Here is a 25,721-nt window from a genome sequence, read left to right on the forward strand (position 1 = left end):
AGCATAAAGATATTTTTTGGTGTTCAGCATGAGAGATCATTTTAATTGAGACTTTCAGTGCTTAGGAGAAAAAGAGATAAACAAAACACGAATTGCTATTGGATGAGAGGCAGAATTTCTACATTTGATTCTTATTATTGATGGATTCCATATTTGAGAATTTACACCTACTTGTTCAAATTTACTTGTAACCCTAAAATCAATAAATGTAGCATTTTCTCTGCAATATGCAGGCATGCACAGAGAGGTAAAAAATTTGAATTACCCTCTGTGTATTAATATATTCTGAGTCAAGGTCAAACAGGCAGTACTCAGCTCTCCCTTCTTGTTTCAGCTCTCATATTGTATCTTCTTTACAATATACTCCTGTGGTTCTTGTTGCTCCTTTGCTTTTTAAAATGGCCCAAGCAGAATGCCGAAATGCTGCCTATGTGTCCCTGAGCACAAGAACGCTGTGATGTGCCTTATGGAGAAAATATAAGTTAGATAAATCTCATCCAGGCATGAGATTATAGCATTGTTGGTACTGAGTTCAATGTTAATGAATCAACAATATATATTAAATAATATATCTTGAAACAAAAACACATAAAACAAGGTTATGTATTGATCCATTGATAAAAATGTGACCAAAGGCTCACAGGAAGCTGACCCTGTATTTCCACTAGGAGCAAAGGTCTGCTATTCCCTAATTCAGTGTTCTCAACAATTTATAGAACTACCTACCTCAAATAACAGTTGATTCCCTGGTGGCTCAGACGGTAAAGCGTCTACCCGCAATGCGGGAGACCCTGGTTCGATCCCTGGGTCGGGAAGATCCCCTGGAGAAGGAAATGGCAACCCACTCCAGTACTCTTGCCTAGAAAACTCCATGGATGGAGGAGCCTGGTGGGCTACAGTCCGTGGGGTCACAAAGAGTCGGACACGACTGAGTGACTTCACTTTACTCACTTTACTTTACCTCAAATAACAAGAATCAGCTGCTTTTGGATTTACTTTCAAGTCTTAGATTTGGAGCTTATGTATTGTTACTCCAGAAGAATCTCTGGCTGTTAAAATTATATAACTATATTTTATAATTACAACAGTTATTCTCAAAGCACTAACAGGAATTTCTTCCAGTCCTTCCAAGATCATTATAGTTCTCTATTTTATGAATACCGTACCATGTTCAGAAAGGAATCATAGTGAAGGCTGAATGCCTGGCACAGATGATATTGGAAGAGGTTGGGGATAAGAGGGAAATGAAGAAATGGGTGGCAGCCAGGGAAGTATTAGTAAGTGAGCTCCCATCCCAGCACAGCTGAGACCTTTTGCCCACCCTGGCCAAACAGTTTATACCCCTAGGAAAGCTTTCCTCTCAGGAAAGGGCACCAAGGGAAGGATTATATGGATGAGATGTTGATCCAACCTATTCATACAAGGAAAGTATAGGCAAAAGAATGGAGTTGTCAGTGAATAAGTAATAGTGTTTAAGTTGTTAAAATCAGCCCTAACATAAGGTTGTATCTGTAAAAGAGCTGGATGCTAACAGGAATTTGTACACGCACTATTATTACACAGTATCCAAAAAGGGGGAAACCTCTGGCAATCTTTATAAGCTTTTCTAAGACAAAGAGCCATTTGCAACTTTAGTGATTACCATATCCACGGAATTCACTTTCATTCAGTGAAAGAACAATCTGTGATTTCCAGCCCCTACTCCCCAAATACCTGATTATAATAGCAAAGGAGATCAGTGTGGACTTTTCTTGTTGTATGTAAGAAAGGAGGAAAATTATTTATTTTGGCTTCTATGAAACTGAGGAAATATTACATTTTCTTCATTGTAATGCACATGTGACGTTATTTCCCTCAAACCAGATTCTAATTTTCTGTAATTCAGTAGGACAGCTCACAGAACTTTATAGCCCACAGTTCTGAAGTGCTATGGGGAAAATTAAATCATTGCACAAGATGGGAAGTAGATGAATTGTGATGCTTATAAAAATGTGTGATGATTCACAGATAAGAAGAGAAATTTCATCCACAGTGTGAGCCTTTGGGAATACTAAGGAAAATGATTCAACTTCAAGGTTTTTTTAATTTATTTTCTACTTTTGTGCCCTACTCATTAAAAAAAGTTATATAGAATCAGATCAACAGAGCTGAGAATTATGTTCTACTCACCTCTAAGTAAAATGGGTTTTGAAAAAACCTGAGGTGTACATCAATGTGATAGCCACTACAACTGTCTATCATAAGATTTAATCATGAAATCTTGCAACCATTACACAGTGCCTTGCCCAACCATTTAAAATACCAAGAATTCTTCCAGTTTCCAAATTTGAGCCTAATCAAAATAGTGTGTACTTTCCCTTGACGCATCAATCCTACTCAGTGTTATTAGGATACTCAGAAATTCTTTTGTGGAATATGCTTGTCATAACTGGAGAAATCACCTACTTTGTTAACTTTAACTTTGGGGAAAGGAGTTTTCACTTTTTAATTTCCTTTTTCCTACTCTTCCTTCTCACCCACTCTTACCCCAGCCGGAATGACTAAGGGTGCAGAATATGTCCGATTCTTTGTGACCCTGTGGACTATAGCCCCACCAGGCTCCTCTGTTCATGGAATTTTCCAGTCAAGAATACTGGAGTGGGTTGCCATTCCCTTCGCCAGGGGATCTTTCTGACCCAGGAATTAAACCTGCATCTCTTGTGCCTCCTGTATCGCAGGCAGATTCTTTACTGCTGAGCCATTGGTACCTTGATCTGTGTTAAATAACAATAGTGGTAACAAGGCATAGAAATGGGAGTCAGAGATGGAGTTATCAGATTCTTCCACTAACTGGAGGGTGCAGAGAAAATCATAAAATTCCTCTGCTTTGGTTTCCTCATGTAAGAAACAGAGGTGAAAATGCTCACCAATTCTCATAAGGCCATGTGGCTTAAATATACAATTGATGGCCAGGCAATTATATCAGTTCCAAACAGGAATGATAAATGATGTTTTAGAAAAGCTTGGCTGGTTATTACAGCTTCTGTTTATACATTTGTCTTCTCCTGCAAGGATATGACTCACATTAAGTATATGAGGTTTTAATCTAAATTGGCATGTTTTCTGGTTAAAAAAGAAAAAAGTCAACCAAATGTTCATTTAGGGCACATTATATTTGTGTATGAGGGAAAGTAGAGAGAGAGAGAACATCCCGTCTGGGTCATTTTGTCTCTCCACTGTTGACATCTGTGACTGGCACCAGGGGAGTAGGAGGGGCCATCAGAAGATTCAGTCACAAACTGAACCCACGATGACTGTCACACCGCAGGGCTTTGTACTTGGGGAGTATTTGTGAATTTATTACTTCATTTTATTCTGACAAACCCCAGTGTAGCTCATAGAAACGGATTTAGTTCTCATGTATTCCTGATGAAAGAACCAAAATTGAGGGAGAGTAAATGACACGCTGGTGACCCCAGCCAGGCAGCAGCAAAGAGCCTGGGGCCTCTGAGGTCCCACCCAGGGGCCTTCACACTCAACTAGCTATTTCCTAGGGCAGGCTGCTCTGGACAGGGGTTATCTAACTTTCTTCCCTGGAGATCTGTAATGTCACGTCTGCACCTATGGAATAAAGGAAATCTTTCTGGCTGTTTTTTGGATTATTTATGATGAAGGTAAGTGATTTTGGGGGGTTTTGGGGTTTCTTTGATTTGGGTTTGGCTGGTTTGGTTTTTATGTTTATTGTTTACTTTCTCAGGAGGTGGTTTAATATGTTTCCTCTCTTGAGGGTTCTAAAATGTTATTCACTCGTCCTTTTTTTCTAAATACAATAAAAGTATTTTTATTTTAAAAAATACAAAAAGCATAAACATTAAAAATAAGAATCACTTATTACCCAGAAAGCATCACTGTTCACATTTTGATGTACCTTCTTTCTGTCTTTGGTAGTTGAAATCATAGGTACAAATATTTGTATAGTCCACTTCCCCGCCCACCATAGCCTTATATTGTATTTTCAGTGCCATTACACAATTATGACAGTAATATTGATGGTTCCACCAACAGTTCATTTTTGGATGTACTCTATTTGTTTAACCTTTCCCCAGCTGTGGGACGGGCTTCCCTGGTAGCTCAGCTGGTAAAGAATCTGCCTGAGATGCAGGAGACCCCAGTTGGATTCCTGGGTCAGGAAACTCCCCTGGAGAAGGGATAATCTACCCACTCCAGTATTCTTGGGCTTCCCTGGTGGCTTAGATGGTAAAGAATCTGCCTGCAATGTGGGAGACCTGGTTTCGATCCCTGGGTTGGGAAGATTTCCTGGAAGAGGGCATGGCAACCCTCTCCAGTATTCTTGCCTAGAGAATGCTATGGACAGAGGAGCCTGGCGGACCACAGTCCATGGGGTTTCAAAGAGTCGGACGTGACTAAAGCAACTAAGTACAACAGCTCGGCTGTGGGACAGTTGTCTTGCACGACTAAAGGGAATCCTGCACTGCATAAAAGAGACTGCAGGTTGTGCCTAAGTCCTTGTTTGCATTTCTGATTATGTCACTAAAATAGATTCCCTAAGGAGAGGTTCAAACATTATGTCATAAAAATAGATTCCTAAAAGGAAAGCCACAACCATTTTAAGACCATTGAAACACACTTCCAAATTGCTTTTCAGTGTGTGTGAGGGCTCATCACATGCTGAGAAGAACTTGTGTCTTCTCTGCCCATCATATCCCTGTTATCCACTCTCTCAATGTGTGACTGGGATCATGGGTTACTTTTTTACAATAGCCTGAGCATCAACAAGATGGACGGAAATTTGCTTAGATTTTGCTTCATGGATTTTAAAGCCATAAAGGTCTATATAGTCAAAGCTATGGTTTTTCCAGTAGTCATGTATGGATGTGACAGTTGGACCATAAAGAAGACTGAGTGCTGAAGAATTGATGCTTTTGAACTGTGGTGTTGGAGAAGACTCTTGAGAGTCAGTTGGACTGCAAGGAGATCAAATCTGTCAATCCTAAAGGAAATCAGTCCTGAATATTCATTGGAAGGACTGATGTTGAAGCTGAAACTCCAATACTTTGGCCACCTGATGCAAAGAATTGACTCATTGAAAAAGACCCTGATGCTGGGAAAAGATTGAAGGCAGGAGGAGAAGGGGATGACAGAGGATGAGATGGTTGGATGGCATCACCCAATCAGTGGACATGAGTTTGAGTAAGCTCTGGGAGTTGGTGGTGGACACGGAAGCCTGGTGTGCTGCAGTACTTGGGGTCACAAAGAGTCAGACACAACTGAGCGACTGAACTGACTGATATATATATATGTATACACACACACATACACACATATGTGTATTTTTAGGTTATCAGTTCCTTGGTGCTTCCTGCTATATTAGTCAGTATTCTCCAGAGAAATAAAACCAATGGGATAGGAGGGAGATAAAGATTTATTTTAAGGAACTGGCTGACATAATTATAGACGCTGACAAATATCAAGATCTACAGGGTGAGTTGGCAAGCTGGATACCCAGGAGAGTTGATGGTATAAGTTTGCTTCCAAAGGCTGGCAGGTTTGAAACCTAAGGAGAGCCAGTGTTTTATTTCAAGGCTGAAGGCAGGGAAAAAACTGATATCCAGCTCAAAAATAGGTAGGTAGGTAGGTAGGTAGGTAGAATTCCGTCTTATTTATGGGAGAGTCAACCCTTAGTTTTATCCAGATCTTCTACTATTGGATGAGGCCCACCCAGATTAGGAAAGACAATCTGCTTGTCTATCAATTTAAATGTTAAACTCATCCCAAAATACCTTCAGAGAAATACCTAGAATAGTATTTGACCAAATGTCTGGACATCCTGTCCAGTGAAGTTGACACATAAAATTAACCATCACACCTCAGATGACTTATAAAATAGCAACATTTTTTTTTTCTTTAGGACAGTAGCGTTTTCTGGTGATTTTGCTACTTCACATCATTCAGAAACAGAACGGGCAGGCCTCCCTTAACTTGCGAACATGGTGTGTGGTGACAAAAAAGAAACCTGATGATGTGATGGTTTCCAACAGCAGCTCTTAAGAGCCCAATCACATAATAGGGTTTCTGAATGTGGAAGTAAGGGTACCATTTCAACTCTAACTAGCCATTTTATCCCCGCTGGGAAAATGTACCCTCAAGTTCCAAATCAGGATGCCAAAAACATGCAGCTTGCACCATGCGTCTGGCTCACACAGCAAATCAAGCCTACATAGACAGGATGGGATCGTTGACCTGAGATCCCCCTTTCCTACAATTTCAAAGTGTCCTGAATTGATGGGGAAATAGAGATTGCTTTACCTCTAAGTATTACGGACCTTTATTTACTCATTCAGTCCTTTCTTCACTACATTCATTCTTTAAGGATAACTATTTCTCAACAGTATCCTTCATGCCAACTTCATACTACATGCCTGGGGCAAGTGGGGAAGGGGATTAGAAACTCGTTTTAGAGATGCTTGCAAGTCATTTCCAGGTTAAGAGTTCAAATTCATGGTCTGCAGCTTACTTTTTCTAAACAGCCTGTAGATTTCAAGTTTGGTAATGAAGATAAGGATTATCCGAAATTCAAGAAAAAAAATTAAAATATAGGTAACTGTCAAGTAATAGAGGGGAATGCTAGACTGCTTGGAGGTTAAATGAGATAGAGGGTATTGTATTTCTAAATATGAGGTATCAGCCTTGATTTAGAAATATGAGGTATCTGGATCCAGAATTTGATATCAAGATAGTGAATTCACTTATTCATTGAATGAGTCAGCAAATATTATATGCCAGATACTTGTGAAAAAAGAAGTGGGTTTTAATAATATTTTTTAAAAAGGGCAAGTAGAGAGAGAGGTTAGAAGGCAGCGGGAAAAATCTATAAAACATACCTTTTAATTCAGTCTTCGCAATGACCACATTGCCATTAAAGAAGATTGCTCATGTAAAGAAATCGCGTATGTTTTGTAGTTTAAAAAATAATGCAGTTTACTGAAGCAGATTGGGGCTTTATTCCTTGGAACTAATAAAAGAGGCTTATGGGAGTTGGAAAGAAATAAAGAGAATGACTTTACAATCATTTGTACATACACAAGTATCTTTAAATGGCCTTTTTACTCTTTATAATGAAAATATCCAAAAGCCTCACAGTAATGGGTAATTCACCTAGGAACTCATCTTCATTATTTGTGTAATTTTTAATTCCCCCAGCTTTTACCTTCATGTACATCAAAACCACATAAGGGCTCTAAAAAGTTACTGAAGAGAATGCCATGTTTAGAGCAGAAAATTTTGTTATTGAATTTATCATAGTGATCATCGTTTGTAAATCTAAGGAATGAGTCCAATTTATGAACAGACCAAGCTGGAGAAATCAACATGCCTCGTTTTGCATCTGTACACACTGTCATCACGGATTAGCTTTCGTTGCATTTTCTCCCCTAGCAGACGCACATATTTTATGTCACCTTCAAAGTAGAACTTAATAAAAACCATGAGGCAGTAGATTCTAACTTCTTTCAAGTGTGCAGATCCTTATGACCTAAAAATCCAAAAAGTTGTAAATTTCTCCATCCACATATCCCTGTTTTATTAAAAGAACATCCCTTTCTTCCTAATGTACCTAGTAAACATCTGAGCGGGCCTTGTGCTGAATACTGTGTAAACAAGATAAAGACCGTGCCCGGTTCTGGGAATGTTGACATCAACAGATGGAAGTGGAATTACAAACTCAATTTGATTCTCCCTTTGTTGTTAGGAAAGTGCAAAGACACATCTTCCTCAGAAAAGAATGGGACCATTCATTTCTCTGTATCCATGCTGAATACTTCAGAGTGGCTACATCACTTTAGGGCCAAAATGGTACCTGGCTCTTTAGTAAAGCCAGGGAGGATAAAGGGAAAGTTCCAAGAGCTATACTGGCCCACCTGGCTCCCCAAAGCCTCGTACCTGCCGGCCGTGTGAAAGGAGACAGTTTTATATTCTGTGTTATATTGGTGCAGTGTTTTAAGATAATAGGCTCTGCACACTTCACTTTCCAGTAACAATTTCTTTAGACTTCTGATGTGCCTGGGATGTGTGTTCAGCCCCACCCTGAAGTTCCCCTGGCAAGTTCTGGCATGTCCATTCCAGTATCACAGCATCTAGTGCAGGATTCATCAGGCCCACCTCTGTCCCTCTCCAGAGCCGTTATTATTCTAATAATTCTGGGAGATACTACTGAGTGGGCTCTCATTGGGTTAGGCATTGCACATACCCTGTGGGCTGACTGCACAATGACTCTGTAGGAAAGTCAGCCACCCTCTGCCTTTTCAAAGATGGGCGACTTGACCTGAAGAGAAGCATCGTATCCAAGGTTGAACCCTGGTAACTGGTGGCAGGAGCCAGTATTTAAAGCCAGGTGCTTGAATCCTAAGCTCATATTTTTTTCTGCTTCTCCATTTTGCCTCTCAGTACTGCACTGCTTCCCATATTAGTATCAGTATTGTGATTTATTGGAGAAGAAAATGGCAACCCACTCCAGAATTCTTATCTGGGAAATCCCATGAACAGAGTGGCCTGGTAGGCTACAGTCCATAGCATCGCAGAGTCAGACACAACTGAGCAACTAAACACACACATGCTGATAAATGTTGGCTTGAGCAGAAATATCAAATAACATAGATTACCCTACAGACATTTGAAGTTGCCATGGCCCTGGCACAATATTGCAGGTAGCAGTGTTTGCTGTGCGCCCAGCTCTATGTTAGGCACTTTACATAAGTCATTGCACTGAATCCTCAAATATGAGATGGGCACAATTTCATTTCCACTATTTGGGAAGACAGAACTGATAGATGGAAACTCTGGGATTCAAACCAAAGGTGTCCAGTTCTGTGGCTCACATGTTGAATCATTGCAGAAAATAACCTTCCCCCACTTTACTTTTTAAAAAGAAAATTGTAACACTACTTCACTGGAGAGGCTAGTGATTTCTGGCTTCTCTCCTAGTCAAGTTGACTGCCGCCACTGGACACAATGGCATCTGTTTTCCTCCTACGCATGCCCACCTTAGAACTTCACGGTAGGAATTATACTTGCGTAGGCTCTAGGTTCCATGGCTTAATCCAGGATGGTAAGATTTTACAGTGAACTGTTAGCATGAACATGGCATTCTATTACAATCATTAATTGAATAAGTTAAAGTTTCCTTGGATTGAAAAAAAGACGGTATTATACAGGGCGTGTGTGTAGGATATGTGTGTGTAGGATATGCTTTTATTTGCATTAGCCAAGAAGTCAGGACCTGAACATGTGGTTGGCGATTCAGATAACTGAGTAATGGTATTGCTTTCTGACAGAGAACTATTTACTGGAAAGATTCTCAGTAGGAATTGAATTGCTTTTATTAGTTTATTTAAAGTGCGCAGTTCCCTTTTCACCTCCATTTCAAAAGGCAGTATTTATGCTATTTCAGAATGTGTGAACATCCTCCATTTACAGAGCTGTGGAAGATGTTTACTGCCCGTTCCCTGGTTCAGCAGCTCTCAGAGAGTTCCAGTGAGGCCAGAAAAAAAACCAAAAAGCCTGATTTCATCCTCCTCATCCTCTTTGGGATGCATTTCCTGACCAGTCCCTCTCCTGGGCAGAGCAGCGGTCCCTGCTGGTGTCTGCAGGGCCATTTACAAATTTCCTCTGATCCCTTTTCTCTGTTATTCCTCTTCTCACTGCTTTGTTATCCTCCACTCAATTTCCAACTTAATAGAACTGCAGATGGGCACATGAGTTTCTAGGTTTCCCAAAATACACATTTTTCATGAGTGCTTCCTTCTTGAAGTGTGTGGACTAAGCCATTATCTTCCCATTATTACTCTGTTTTAATGTCTAACTGACAGATGCCTGTCAGTAAAACAAGGCGATAATGGGCAGAAAATATCTCTGCTCCTAGAGAGCATAAAAGAAAGCTCCTGGATTCCTGTCAGTCTCAGAGACTTGTCAGCCATCATTAAGGAAGACCTATGAAGGGCCTAAGTGTTTTCCCCCTTATTAGTGAGAAAACGAGAAGGAGCTGTTTCTAATACATGTGCAGAGTTCACCCACATGTAATTTGTTCCCCTGTGGAAGCTCGCCCAGCGTGTTAAAGCACCACCTTTGCAGCCTAGAGCTGGGTGTGGCCATGCCAGATGGTACCTGAAGGCTTTACGGGACGGGAATGGCTTCCTGACGGATCATAGACAAAGCCCAATAATGTGATTTTGACTTGATAGCCTCAGCTATTCAGTCTAAAGTGGTGTAGTTCTGCTGATGGCTTCCAGACTGGAGGCACCTTCTGATGTGTTTAGTAAATACTACGATGGTGGAAATCCACAGGGGCAATTTGACACTAAGTCATCTGTGCCACAATTAGCAGAAGAGGGGAGATTTTAATGATTGTTCTCGTTTTCCCAAGGGATCCGTAAATGCAGACAATCACTGTCTGCAAGGAGTGAGCGGCAGGCCTGGAGAAAGACTTTATCAGACCTATAGAGGACAGTCATATACCAAAGCAGGTGAGGGAAACAGTGCCTGGCCTTCCCATCAGAAGACAGCTACAAGATGACAGGGATTTGTGCTCAGACTTAATTTTTGTCCTCGTAAATTACAAATCCAGATCTCTGTACTCAAGCAGAAGGGTTAGTTATAGGGTGATGGTTTGATTTTTTTTTTTTAACTTCAATAAAGGCAGATGATGGAGAAGGGAATGACACCCCATTCCAGCACTCTTACTTGGAAAATCCCATGGACAGAGGAGACTGGTAGGCTGCAGTCCATGGGGTCTCACAGAGTCGGACATGACTGAAGTGACTTAGCAGCAGCAGCAAAGGCAGATGGACCTGTAAAAATAATATAAAAGTGACAGTTGGTCAGTTGTGTCTGACTCTTTGTGACCCATGGACTGAATTCTCTAGGTCAGAGTACTGGAGTGGGTAGCCTTTCCCTTCTCTAGGGGATCTTCCCAACACAGGGATCAAACCCAGGTCTCCCGTATTGCAGGTGGATTCTTTACCAACTTACAGACAATAATGCGGAGAAGGCAATGGCACCCCACTCCAGTACTCTTGCCTGGAAAATCCCATGGATGGAGGAGGCTGGTGGGCTGCAGTCCATGGGGTCGCTAAGAGTCGTACTCGACTGAGCGACTTCACTTCCACTTTTCACGTTCATGCATTGGAGAAGGAAATGGCAACCCACTCCAGCGTTCTTGCCTGGAGAATCCCAGGGATGGGGGAGCCTGGTGGGCTGCCGTCTATGGGGTCGCACAGAGTCGGACACGACTGAAGCGACTTAGCAGCAGCAGCAGCAGCAGACAACAACAAAAACAACTTAGTAATAGGATATATATAAAGCACCAGTCCCTTACTCTGAAAACTGGCAGTCAAAGGAAGGAATGAAGAAATGATTATGCCTTTTCTGTGCAAATTGTTTCTCAGAATAACCAGATTGAAAGGGTTGATGAAGGGAAGTTCTTCTTCACATAAGAATTCTAGTCACTAAATGTGGAAGGGAAGTTCAAATTGAAAAAGCATAATTTTGTAGACCCCAAATGAAATCATTGATTCAAGCACCTCTCATCAATGGATGCAATCATTAGACCATTAGAAACATCATAAAGACCTCCACAATGAAGGAATCAACCTGCCATTCATTACCTGAAGCCACTAAAAATGGATCATTATTATATTAGGAGCCTTCTGCAATGATGCAGTAAATAAGTACACAGTGCCACCAATGAGTTATTGTTGCAGAAGAGTTGACAGTAAGTTTCCAGAAAATGCAGGAGATAGAAGAACAACTTAAATGATCAGATCAGATCAGTCGCTCAGTCGTGTCCGACTCTTTGCGACCCCATGAATTGCAGCATGCCAGGCCTCCCTGTCCATCACCAACTCCCGGAGTTCACTCAGACTCACGTCCATCGAGTCAGTGATGCCATCCAGCCATCTCATCCTCTGTCGTCCCCTTTTCCTCCCTCCCAGCATCAGAGTCTTTTCCAATGAGTCAACTCTTCGCATCAGGTGGCCAAAGTACTGGAGTTTCAGCTTTAGCATCATTCCTTCCAAAGAAATCCCAGGGCTGATCTCCTTCAGAATGGACTGGTTGGATCTCCTTGCAGTCCAAGGGACTCTCAAGAGTCTTCTCCAACACCACAGTTCAAAAGCATCAATTCTTCAGTGCTCAGCCTTCTTCACAGTCCAACTCTCACATCCATACATGACCACAGGAAAAACCATAGCCTTGACTAGACGAACCTTTGTTGGCAAAGTAATGTCTCTGCTTTTGAATATGCTATCTAGGTTGGTCATAACTTTCCTTCCAAGGAGTAAGCGTCTTTTAATTTCATGGCTGCAGTCACCATCTGCAGTGATTTTGGAGCCCAGAAAAATAAAGTCTGACACTGTTTGCACTGTCTCCCCATCTATTTCCCATGAAGTGATGGGACCGGATGCCATGATCTTCGTTTTCTGAATGTTGAGCTTTAAGCCAACTTTTTCACTCTCCACTTTCACTTTCATCAAGAGGCTTTTGAGTTCCTCTTCACTTTCTGCCATAAGGGTGGTGTCATCTGCATATCTGAGGTTATTGATATTTCTCCCGGCAATCTTGATTCCAGCTTGTGCTTCTTCCAGTGCAGCGTTTATCATGATGTACTCTGCATAGAAGTTAAATAAACAGTGTGACAATATACAGCCTTGACGAACTCCTTTTCCTATTTGGAACCAGTCTGTTGTTCCATGTCCAGTTTTAACTGTTGCTTCCTGACCTGCATACAGATTTCTCAAGAGGCAGAGCAGGTGGTCTGGTATTCCCATCTCTTTCAGAATTTTCCACAGTTCATTGTGATCCACACAGTCAAAGGCTTTGGCATAGTCAATAAAGCAGAAATAGAGGTTTTTCTGGAACTCTCTTGCTTTTTCTATGATCCAGAGAATGTTGGCAATTTGATCTCTGGTTCCTCTGCCTTTTCTAAAACCAGCTTGAACATCAGGAAGTTCACGGTTCACATATTGCTGAAGCCTGGCTTGGAGAATTTTGAGCATTACTTTACTAGCGTGTGAGATGAGTGCAATTGTGCAGTAGTTTGAGCATTCTTTGGCATTGCCTTTCTTTGGGATTGGAATGAAAACTGACCTTTTCGAATCCTGCAGCCACTGCTGAGTTTTCCAAATTTGCTGGCATATTGAGTGCAGCACTTTCACAGCATCATCTTTCAGGATTTGGAATAGCTCAACTGGAATTCCATCACCTCCACTAGCTTTGTTCGTAGTGATGCTTTCTAAGGCCCACTTGACTTCACATTCCAGGATGTCTGGCTATAGGTGAGTGATCACACCATCATGATTATCTGGGTCATGAAGATCTTTTTTGTACAGTTCTTCTGTGTATTCTTGCCATCTCTTCTTAATATCTTCTGCTTCTGTTAGGTCCATACCATTTCTGTCCTTTGTCGAGCTCATCTTTGCATGAAATGTTCCTTTGGTATCTCTGATTTTCTTGAAGAGATCCCTAGTCTTTCCCATTCTGTTATTTTCCTCTATTTCTTTGCATTGATCGCTGATACTACAAGAAAAATTAAGAATGTGGCTATTCACTGTGGAGAACAGTGTGTAGATTCCTTAAAAAACTGGAAATAGAACTTCCATATGACCCAGCAGTCCCACTGCCTGGCATACACACCAAGGAAACCAGAATTGAAAAAGACACGTGTACCCCAATGTTCATCACAGCACTATTTATAATAGCCAGGACATGGAAGCAACCTAGATGTCCTTCGGCAGATGAATGGATAAGAAAGCTGTGGTACATATACACAATGGAATATTACACAGCCATTAAAAAGAATACATTTGAATCAGTTCTAATGAGGTGGATGAAACTGGAGCCTATTATATAGAGTGAAGTAAGTCAGAAAGAAAAACACCAATACAGTATACTGATGCATATATATGGAATTTAGAAAGATGGTAACGATGACCCTGTATGTGAGACAGCAAAAGAGACACAGATGTATAAGAACAGATGGACTCTGTGGGAGAAGGTGAGGGTGGGATGATTTGGGAGAATAGCATTGAAACATGCATATCATATGTGAAAGAGATCGCCAGTCCAGATTCGATGCATGAGACAGGGTGCTCAGGGCCGGTGCACTGGGATGACCCTGAGGTGGGAGGGGGTTTCAGGATGGGGAACACATGTACACCCATGACTGATTCATGTCAATGTATGGCAAAAACCACTACAATACTGTAAAGTAATTAGCCTCCAATTAAAAAAAAAAAAAAGTGTGGCTATTGAGATGGGCTCATGTGGAGCCGTGTATGAGTTTCTTTAGCATGGAGGAAAAAAGAGAGGTGACTGTGTGCAAGTGAGAGGGACTTAGATGTATAGATGTTACACCTTGTCTGGATCATTTAAACAAAGCAACCATAACCTACTGTATAGCACATGGAACTCTGCTCAATGTTATGTGCCAGCCTGGATGGGAGAGGGGTTTGGGGTAGAATGGATATATGTACGTGTATGGCTGAGTTCCCTGAAACTACCACAACATTGTTAATCGGCTCTACCCTGTGCTGTGCTTAGTTACTCAGTCGTGTCCAACTCTTTGAGATTCCATGGGCTGTAGCCCGCCAGGCTTGTCCGTCTATGGGGATTCTCCAGGCAAGAATACTGGAGTGGGTTGCCATATCCTCCTCCAGGGGATCTTCCCAACCCAGGGATCAAACCCAGGTGTCCCGAATTGCAGGTGGATTCTTTACCATCTGAGGCACCAGGGAAGCCCAGGAATACTGGAGTGAGTAGCCTATCCCTTCTCCCTGACCCAGGAATCAAATTGGGGTTTCCTGCATTGCAGGCAGATTCTTTAGCAGCTCAGCTACCAGGGAAGCCCCGGCTATACCCTAATACAAAACAAAAAGTTTAAAGTTGGAAAAAAACATTTTTCAAGATAATTGGAGAAATTTGAGTACAGTTTGGATGACAGATGATACAAAGAAATTATTAAGTTTGCTAGGTATGATCATGGCTTTTCAGTCCTGTAAGATATGTCCATGTTTTTAGAAATTCATATTGAAGTATATAGAGGTACAATGACAATTTCTGAGACTTGCTTAAAATTTTTAATAGGATAGAATGAAGGCGGTAAGGGTGAAATGAGCGTGGTCAAATCTTGATTAACTGTTAGACTGAGATGATGGAAAATATGTGGGTTCCTGAATTCTATTTGTTTGAAATTTTTCATGATAAAAATATTCTAAAAAGAGTAACAGCTCTCTCAGAAGGTGGTGGGGATCCATTGGAGATGTGATTAGCAAAAGATCATTCTCTAATGATAAAAAAAAATTTTTTTAATATCCTTTATTTAAAAAAAAAAAGTTTTGTTAGATTTTGGAGGTAGTTACTAAAAACCAGTTTCATCGCTTTATGTCAAGCAATTGGAGGGGATTTGGGAGACAGATAGTCCCCTGTGTGAAAGTGAATGCTGATCTTAGCTGGAATAACTTGCTTTCTTCAGCATCTGCAGTGCCTGGTCTCTAAGGACCTATCTGGCTACATGTGTTTTTCACATTTATTAGTGAAATTGGAGATTCAAGAGTAAGACACAGTCCTCGGGAACACTGTGTTAATTTGTGACACACTAGAGATTTTTTAGCCCATAAAGCAAATGAATGAGCTCCGTGGGGGTATAACGGTTATTTTCACCCTGGAAGGCAGTAAAGATCCACTGTATTTATTAAGTACTTAGAGAATGGAAAGTGAATAGTGCTATGAAAATAGAAAAATACACTCTTGCCATCAACAGTGTGATTTTTTCATCTGTTCTGAAGGAAAACTACCATCAGATGAAAACTTTAACATTAAGGTAAACCTCTATATATTTGGTTGTTTGATCTTGAGTAATAATTCAGTGTCCATGTAAAAGTTGCTTTTGTTTCTGTCAAACAGGTGGGATGAGGTTAAGGAACCTCACCCATTATTTTTGCAAGGACGAATATACAAAGAAATGAACAGATCAGATACTTGATTTAGGTCCTTCCCTCTGAGTGGTTGAGAGGCCTAAGGGAAGACATCCCTCTGTATAAGCTGATGCTCTGGGGCGTTTTTCGCCGACTGTGAAGGCTCAGCTCCCCTGGAGGCTTAGGGAGAGAGTGGGCGGGTTCTCACACTGAACAAGTCCAGGTGAAGCTGGTGCTCCAACAGGTGGGGGCTGTGTAAGATGCAGGGACGAGTGCACCCACCAAAGTCAAGATGCATGGCAAGATGGGACAGCCAGCCAGAGAAGCAAGTGCAGGAGGGGCCATGTGTTCTCCTTAGAAAACATAAGGCCTCGGAGGTCCCTTTGAAGAGGTTCAGAAGTGCTTTGCATTGAGGTAAGTAGGAAGCAAGCACAAATGAGGCCCCATTCACCACCAAGTTCATGGTCCACGAGAATTTAGGATATACAACTGTGAAGAAATTAAGTGATAAAAACGGCTCACATAACTTGGTCCTGGGCTAAGTGTTAGTTTTTTCTCGTGCTTGTTTATATCTTGATGGTTTAAAAGACTGGACACTTTTAGGGAACCAGTGAAAAGAAACTGGTTTTTTTGTGTATGTGTGAGTGTGTGTAGTGAAAGGGTAGTGGTGTCCAAGAGCAGAGTAATTCCAGGGGGCATTGCTGTGGTTTTTACCTCTGTTCATACAAGACTGACAAAGCATTTCAGCCCCTACAAGACATTCGCTTGGGAAAATGGGAGGGAAGTGAGGAGGGCTGCAGAGAGGTGGGCTAGGCAAGGGGACTGGAGGTAGGGTCTGGAAGGGACCTCTCTTCCTCACCCTGGCCCTCGACTGTTGTGAGATGACCCTGCAGCCCTGCAGTCTTTTTTTTTGGAATGGTTGCTTTATAGTGCTGTGTTAGTTTCTACTGTACAGCAAAGTGAATCAGCTATAAGCGTACATATATCCTCTCTTTTTTGGATTATCTTCCCATTTAGGTTACCACAGAGCACTGAGTAGAGTTCCCTGTGTAATACAATAGGTCCCCATTGGTTATCTATTTTAGACATAGTGTCGGTCATGTATATATTGAGGTCAATTCCAACCTCCCAATTCATCCTGTCCCTCCCTTTCCCTCCTTGATATCCATGCCTGTGTTATCTACATCCGTGCCTCTGTTTCTGCTTTGTAAATAAGATAATCTATAACAATGTTTTCAGCTTCCACATATATGTGTTAATATACAGTATTTGTTCTTCTCTCTCTGACTTACTTCCCTCTGTATTACAATCTCTGGGTCCAGGCATTGCGGTCTTAAGCACTGCCTGTTACCAAGTGACCACCACAGGCCAGGCACATATCTATCCCAGGGCCACAGTGTCAGGAAGGAAGCTGAGGCTCAGTGCCAAGTGGGTGCTGGCTGGCAGTTCAAACCCTAGACTCCTTGAGCCAAAGCCAAGGCTCTGTCCCCTCCCCTGCAACGTCTCCCAGAGCTTCCTCTGAATCCAAAGCCAAGGATTACAAAGGTAACACGCAATACCTAGAGATTCTGACCATGTGAGAAAGAACCAGTGGGGTTTGGGGACCTTCGGCAATATGAAGCATATGATGGGGAGCCTACCCATAATGCCAGAGACACAGCTAAAAAGCAAAAGCCGAAGAGTGTTGGGCTTTGCCCTTGCCTTGCTATTCTTCGGCTAGCTGAGTAAGTTGGGATATCCTTGTGTGTAAATGGAGGTCAGCCAGCCATACGTCTCCTGGGGCTCCAACAAACACTGCAGAGAGGCCTGGGCCCCCAAGCCTGGCAGAATGCAGAGCTTGGACCCTGCCTCCTGAGAGGGCAGGATGGCAACCTCCCCATGGCCTTGGTGAAATGCAGCCCAGGAAAGCCCTGGGGAATGCTGGGGTTTAAAATAAGCCATAGCTGGCTTGATTCCAGGCTTCAGGAGGCTGGGGTCAAGACGGAGCACATCTGTATAGCTAGTAGGGAGTTGTTTGTACAGAGGAGAGCGAGACACGACTTGGAATTTGCCCCAGATCAACTTCCTTTAATGATGGGCATTCAGTTGGACGCTGGTGGAAGATGTGTATGAACCTAATCACAAATCCAGAAGTTGCAGTCCTCAGAGCATCTTCAGCCCTCACTTGTAGCTGAAATAGCTTCCTCCCATATCCTCAGACATCCTGGTCAGTGCGCCATCCCCTTCATACCTTCCTTATGCTAGACAGCACAGGGCACCCTGTATGTCATCTGAACCATACACTTTTATTGCTCATCTCTGAGTAACGTCACATGAAGATCTCATTCTACTTTGCCTGCTCCCATCTGTTTTTCAAACTTGACATTTAAACTTTTCTGATGTGCCCTGATGGTTCACCAGCCCCCAGAACTCAACCGGGCAGCTCTGTTTCCCCTCAGTTCCCCTAACTCAGCAGGGCGTCCCAGACAGGACCAGTTGTTATTTACAAGTGTGATTCAGCCGTCACTGTGTCTTTGAACACACAGGGTTGTTGCTGTGGGATTTTAATTGCCATTTTCCTCTGTATAATTAAAATAAAATGAAAAAATGGGAGTGTCTCCAAAATCTGAATTAATTTCATGAGTACTTCTTGGGGGGAAAAGTATGTATAAATATGATAATTGTTACTTGCCTTTAGCAGAACTAGAGAATTTTACCTGGCTGAAAATAAAATATAGTCATTTTAAATGGAAGAAAAATTAGTCTGATACTTTTTGTGACTGAGAATCAGAATTAATAACATGGATGGGAAATGATAAATAACTCTGGATATAAGTTTCAAATAGAACACAGGGAACAAGCTGTAATTCTCTCTGGACCCAGCTTGCCTTATGCTGGTCTGGGCTTTTTTCTCCCCGGGGTTCATCATTGGTATTTACACATTTCTCAATAAAATGCCATAACCCCCAAATCAAACATTCCTTCATGCTTGGAAACAGGCATTTCACCTGCTTACTCTGCTCTGTAAGGGTGACAATGAGCACGTAGCAGAGAAAAATGAAACGACAAAAAGAGGGTTTTTTTCTTTTTTTTTTTTTTAATTCACTGGGCCCCTAGTGTTTCACGCTGCAGACTTACCAAGCACCTGATGGGCATGTTTATAAAGACTTGGATGGTCACTTTATTTGGAATGACAAACTCTGCACTCTACATAATGAGGTCAGTGAAGCATCCAGAAAAGAAATGTATAATTTGGTAGCTTGGGTCTGTAAGCACAGCCCTGCTGTGGCTATTTAAGTTTAATGAAGCAGCTACTTTGCCGCTAACACGCTCTTAGTGAATAGCCTCCTTGGCATGTTTTTGAAAACTTAAATGTTGCTGGTAATCATGTCCCAGCCATCTCCTTGGAGAGCCTTTGTGCCCTGTTCTCAGAAGAAATATGCTGCTTTTACATGTTAATGGCTTTGAAATTAGTCATTTGCTCCATTTTCATTGGAAAGGAAGGTCAGTGTGTGATTTCCTGCCTGCCTTCATTTTCTCTGAACATTCAGAATTCTAAGTCAGTTCATCAGCCATGCAGTGTACTGTCTGGTTATAACATGCCTAAAAACCCAGGGAAATATTCTATCAAAGAGTGTTCCTATTCTCAGAGACTGTTCTTAGAATTCAACTCAGAGGGGAAAGTTCCTAGACAGGTCATTATTGCTATTTTTCCCCCTTTCAATTACCAACCGACTTGTATCATCCATTCCTTGGCCTCATTAGAGGAGGACTTGCTCCATGAGTATGCAGCTCCTTGAAGAGGCTAAGGGACACTTTAGAGACCCCTTTTGAGGCAGATTTGCTCATGTAAAACTAAAGTCAGGTTTCTGAATCCTGGATCTGTGTTAACGACGCACAGCTCTGTGGGAGCAGAAAGCCATCTAGCCATGCTGTAGTTCTGCACTTTCATTCCCTCAAATTTAGGGCATGGAGTGGTGTCCTCTGAATTAGCAAGTACATGATTGCTAGTGTTGTTATTGTCACTCAGTCATGTCCGACTCTTTGCAACTCCATGGACTGCAGCACACCAGGCTTCCTCGTCCTTCATTATCTCCTGGAGTTTGCTCAAATTTATGTCCGTTGAGTCAGTGATGCCATCCAACCATCTCATCCTCTGCTGCCCCCTTCTCCTTTTGCCTTCAATCTTTCCCAGCATCAAGGGCTTTTCCAATCGAAAAGTGAGTCAGCTTTTCATATTAGGTGACCAAAGTATTGGAGCTTCAGCTCAGCATCAGACCTTCCAATGAATATTCAGGATTGATTTCATTAGGATTGACCGGTTTGATCTCTTTGCAGTCCAAGGGACTCTCAAAAGTCTTCTCTAGCACCACAATTTGAAATCATCAATTCTTTGGTGCTCAGTCTTCTTTATGGTCCAACTGTCACATCCATACATGACTACTGGAAAAGCCATGGCTTTAACTATACAGACCTTTGTCCGCAAAGTGATGTCTCTGCTTTTTAATATGCTGTCTATGTTTGTCATAGCTTTCCCTCCAAGGAGCAACAGTCTTTTAATTCCATGGCTGCAGTCACTGTCTCCAATGGTTTTGGAGCCTAAGAAAATAAAATCTGTCACTACTTCCACTTTTGCCCCTTCCATTTGCCATGAAGTGATGAGACCAAATGCCATGATCTTAGTTTTTTGAATGTTGAGTTTTAAGCCAGCTTTTTCACTCCCTCTTTCCCCCGCATTAAGAGACTCTTTAGTTCCTCTTCACTTTTTGCCATTAGAGTGGTATCATCTGCATATCTGAAGTTGTTGGTATTTCTCTCAGCAATCTTGATTCCAGCTTGTGATTCATCCAGCCTAGCATTTTGCATGATGTACTCTGCATATAAGTTAAATAAGCAGGGTGACAATACACAGCCTTGTCATACAGTGGACTCATGCACGAAGCCCACTCTGTCGTACAGAGCCTAATGGCTCTGCAGCCTTGGAGAGAGTCTGGGGAACACTCCAGATTATTTGGTGACCTGTGCTTATCTTTGGGAAATGAAAAGCAGGACTTGAAATGGTTAGACTCTGTACTACCAGAAACTTTATAGGAATATGTAGTAAACTATCAAAAAATGCTTGTTTGAATGGATGAAAGAATGAGTGAATCCTTCTGTTGAAAACTCTGATTGTGGAGATGATACACAGGACCCTTCCAGGTGTACTGTGACCTGAGGAGCCTATTTTTTAAAATCTCTGGAATTATCATTAGGGTTGAATCTGGAGGTCCAGGCTAGCTCTGGAATACCCCTCTGAGCTTAGGCCTGTTCAGCCCACTGCCCAGGCAGCCCACATGACTAGGTTAGTGCCAGCATACACACAGTATTATGCCCATTTACACCTTTAAATCCTGTGAACAATTTTTATACCCAAATAGAGTTGCCAACGTACCAGGTACCGCCCCCAAATAACTTCCTCATCTTATATCTGAGAAATTAAAGTTGACTTGGCACTGAAAACACAGCTCTGATAGAAGCAGGCTTGAAAAAGTATCTGGGAGTGGCTTCTGTTTTATTTTTCAGTGTATTTATCATGCAGTAGATTAGCTAAGATAAAGGTTTGCATGCATTCTAAGTTGCTTCAGTCGTGTCCAACTCTTTGTGGCTCTCTAGTCCATAGCCCACCAGGCTCCTCTCTCCATGAGATTCTCCAGGCAAGAATACTGGGGTAGGTTGCCATGCCCTCCTCCAGGGGATCTTGCTGACCCAGGGACAGAACCCGCATCTCTTAAGTCTCCTGCATTGACAGACAGGTTCTTTACCACCAGTGCCACCTGGAAGCCCAAGGTAAGGGTAGCTACGGTAACAGATACGAATACCAAGCATAATAGTAATTTTTCATCATGGATCTTTACTAAATATTTTCAGGGAAAAGTGCAACCTGTGTAGGGGGCTATGGAGGTGACAAGTCTCGGGAGAATGAGAAGTTGGGTGCAAGGAAGATTCCCTTTGTACTCCCCACTGGGAGAAGACGGAGTGGTACAAGGTCAGGGCTCAAGTGTGATCTAAAGGGTCCAGTGGGTACAAATTGACCAGCAATGGAAGAAGACAGTTATAGAAGACAGAAACAAGATGCAGCTCAGGCCAGACAAAGAACAAGAAAGAAGGTTAATGTAGTAATAAAATGTGCATATGCACAGCTCCCTGTGCGTGGCTCATCCAACTTGCAGAGCACGTTCACATGTCTCATCTTATTTTAGACCTCACAAATAACCAGAAGAGGTGGCTCAGGAAGTATCAATACTCTGATTTCAAATGCAAAAAATCTCAGCAAAGTCTGAGAGACTGTGTGGTTTACTCCGGTGAGTGATGAGCCAGGGCACAGGCTTGGATGTCCTGCTTCTAAGAACAGACCTTTCCTGTAACTCCACGATCTTTGGGGAGGTTCGGGGGCTGTAGGGCACAAAGGCTGCAGGGGTGAGCACGGCTTGCTTCCCTGCCCTTCCCCCATGTCCTCTGAATGCATCCTCACGATGCCAGCCGTGTTCCCATGGAAATCACTTACCTTCAGCAGCCCGTTCAGCCATGATTAGCTGCAGCCTGGTTGGGTCCATGCTTTTATGAAACTGTACTCTAGCCTTTAAAGGGGTCACAGTTTCACAGACAGTCCTTTTTATCTTCACAATTGTCTAATCAAGCTTTCATTTCTGTAGCCACTCCTTCCTTTTTCATTTGTCTCCCTCTCACACACCTATTCCCAGTCCGCCCACTGAGTGCAGCAGAATTTGGCCAGTGCCAAATCATGTTTTATTCTCAGCCTGAGGAATTATATAAGGTGTCAAACCTAACCAACAAAGAACTCCCATCAGTGTAATTTGAGGTTTCGCATTTATACGGACACTGCTCCCTCCCAGCATTAGTGTTTTTGTCCTGAGAAATCCAGAGAGCAGAATTCTTGGGGGAATTTCCCAGGAGCAGTATTGATTTTAACAAACAAACAAAAAAAGGCAATCAAATGGCACTTGAAATTTTTCAGGAAAATCAGTGGAAGACCAGTGCTAGGCTATAGACCCTGACTTAGGCTACAGCCTGACTATTTTTAGCATCCTCAGCAAGAGCCTGCTGTTCTCCTAGGTGGCTCTGGAAGAGACAGGGCAAAGCAGTGGGCCATTCATCACTGCCTCAGGTGCAAACATGTGCATGCCAATTGATGCCCGCAGCCTGCGAGAACCACTCCTGCCCCATGCCTTGATCTCAGCCTCAGGGCTTCTTTTTTACTGAGGTTGGGGAGATGCTCCCCTCTCTCTTCTTCCACCTGATTAGACTCCCTCTTCTGGGGCTGGTGCCCACTCAGCCCTTCCCACCAAGGTCAAGGTGCCCATCCTCCACGTAATCCCTCCCGCTGCATTTTCAATTCAAGACACAGTCTTTAAGGAGCGTGGGGACTCACCTCTGGCACACCGGACTTAGTACGTCAGGATTATTCTGGTGTGTGGTGGTCAGCGGACGTGCCGGTATGTTCTTCAGTGAGTGTTGGACGCGAGTATCATTTCAATCAGGACACTGATTGCTAAGTTGGGTGCAGAGCATGAGGGAAAGAGCCAGGGCTTGCTTGCAGGAGAAAGCAAAGTAGAGGAGGAATCTTTTTCCTTTATGCCCAGTTCAGTGCCTGGTGCTCTCTGTGAATGGAATAAACTGATCAGCTGGTGGGTAATATCTCTGTTGCCTTTGAGAAGGCAAGTGAAATGAAGACTATCATCTAAAAGTAAAATTATACTTCTAAGGAAATTCTACTTCCAGAACTGTTTTAAGGGCAATTTTATTGCAGATTTAGGTCATACATTTAGAACTACTACCTGTGTGTGTGTGTTTATGTGTGTTCAGTCGCTCAGTTGAGTCTGACTCTTTGCAAACCCATGGACTGTATCCCACCAGGTTCCTCTGTCCATGGGATTCTCCAGACAAGAATACTGCAGTGGGTAGCCATTTCCTTCTCCAGGGGATCTTCCAGACCAAAGGGATCAAACCGCGTCTCTTGCATCTCCTGCATTGGCAGGCAGGTTCTTTACCAACTGCGCCACCTGGGAAGCCCTCAGTGAGGGCTTAGTCTTAAGTTCATAAGTGAACGAAACTGGGGACCTCATGTGTCTAAGAGGCAGTCCCCTCATTAAGGGCAGCCTCAGTGCTGACCGGCCTGGCCTCCTTTTCTCACTCTGCATCCCTTCTCCTCCTCCTTGCAGCTCCATGTAATGGGGGGAGGGAGTGCTTGGGCCTCTGAGTTGGAGTTATGCAAAATCCGAAAATAGACTCTCAGAGCGCACCCAGACATAATGATTTCGTACGGCAAGAAGGTCACTGTGTCTGCTTTTCCTGCCAACACACCCCTGGCTCTTAATCTATGGCTGCCTTGTGAAGCAAGAGAGCTGTGCCAGGAAGTTCCACTTTGTGATTATCAGGCACTATGAGAATTTAAAATCATGTCAATGGGGCTTTATCAGGGCAGGCCAAGGGAAGAGGGGTTAGACATAGTTTTCGAAGCTGACCTTTGAACATCCTTTTTGTTCTGCGGTCTGAAAACTTCGAGAAAAAAAAAAGATAAAGCTATCTGACCCCAGTTACAAATCAGCTCCACCCTGCCAATCCTGCCAAAACTTAAAAAGCTATCCACCCAAAAAGTTTACTGTGGTTATTCAAGTGGTGGCATGTTGAGTGAGTTTTATTTTCTGTGCACTTTTCTGTACTTTCTTTAACATATATTTTTTGATTTTGTAATGTGAGAAAAAATAAAAGAGACAAATCCTTTTTAACAAGCAACACTATACTAGCTAATCAGCTCATTGGGTTTTTTGAATGCTCGGTACCTGGGGGTTGAGAAGGCTGTAGGGTCATGATACTCGGAGCCCTGCCACTGCCTCACATCAGGCCTCAGACCATGGCTGGTGTCCACAGCCCCGGCCCCATTGCCAGTTCTCAAAGGGCTCCTGGGAGAGGCCAGACCGCAGACCCCGAGAGGACTAGAGGCAGCCAAGGAGGACAGGAAAGGGAGGCCAGCCAGACTCCTCGGCAGGAAGGAGGGGATTCCATTCCCATCCGTTGGTCAGGGCTGCGGATATGTGCTTGTCAGCAGTGACCGCATCAGCTCAAGTTCATCTGAAAGTCCGGCATTCTCCTCCTGAGAATGTCCAGTGAATGGACATTGCTCTGGAAGTTGGGCAGACTCTATTTTCCAAACCTGTAGGAGTCAAGTAAAATATAGTAAATAGAGACAAATATCTAGTAGAAAATAACCCTTTGAGGAATTCCAAAAATCCTCAGGGTTGGGAGGCAGATTTATTTACACCTGGGGTCTTGACCACCCAGACTACTAATTGACAGGAACTTAGTCTATCCACCAGCCCTGCCACTGTCCACTGAGTCCAGGCTGTGCCAGGCTCAGAAGCTCGAGGTGAGCAGGCTGGGCAGAGACGGTGTGTATGGACCGTGAAACTGTGTCCTCTCAACTTTAGACATAAACAAATGCCTCCTGCAAGTTTCTCTTAAGGCCTCTATTTCTCACACATCACGTGCAAATCTATTATTGGATGCAGTGGAGTTCCTTACTCCACTGGGTCTGAATGCTTTGAACTTGAGGTCAAGTTCAAGCCTACACTGCACAAATTGGGAACAGAATTTCTTGCAGGCTATGTGTTAGCAAGGTAAGGTCCTTATTAAGAATGGATTATTCTTAACAGGTGGTAGAGACCTCATTCATCTGTGTTCACCCCTGAGACGGCAGTGTCCCTAGATTTTAAGTGGTACACA

The 25,721-nt window shown here is 42.8% G+C and overlaps 1 protein-coding gene across 2 annotated transcripts in view; it reads left to right on the top strand.

Moving 5' to 3' along the window:
- MARCHF3 (membrane associated ring-CH-type finger 3) overlaps positions 1 to 25,721 on the top strand; it is a 156,532-nt gene that overhangs the window by 88,392 nt on the left and 42,419 nt on the right. The window lies entirely within an intron of this gene.

This window comes from Bos javanicus, chromosome 7 (assembly GCF_032452875.1).
Source record: "Bos javanicus breed banteng chromosome 7, ARS-OSU_banteng_1.0, whole genome shotgun sequence".
Taxonomy (NCBI): Eukaryota; Metazoa; Chordata; class Mammalia; order Artiodactyla; family Bovidae; genus Bos; species Bos javanicus.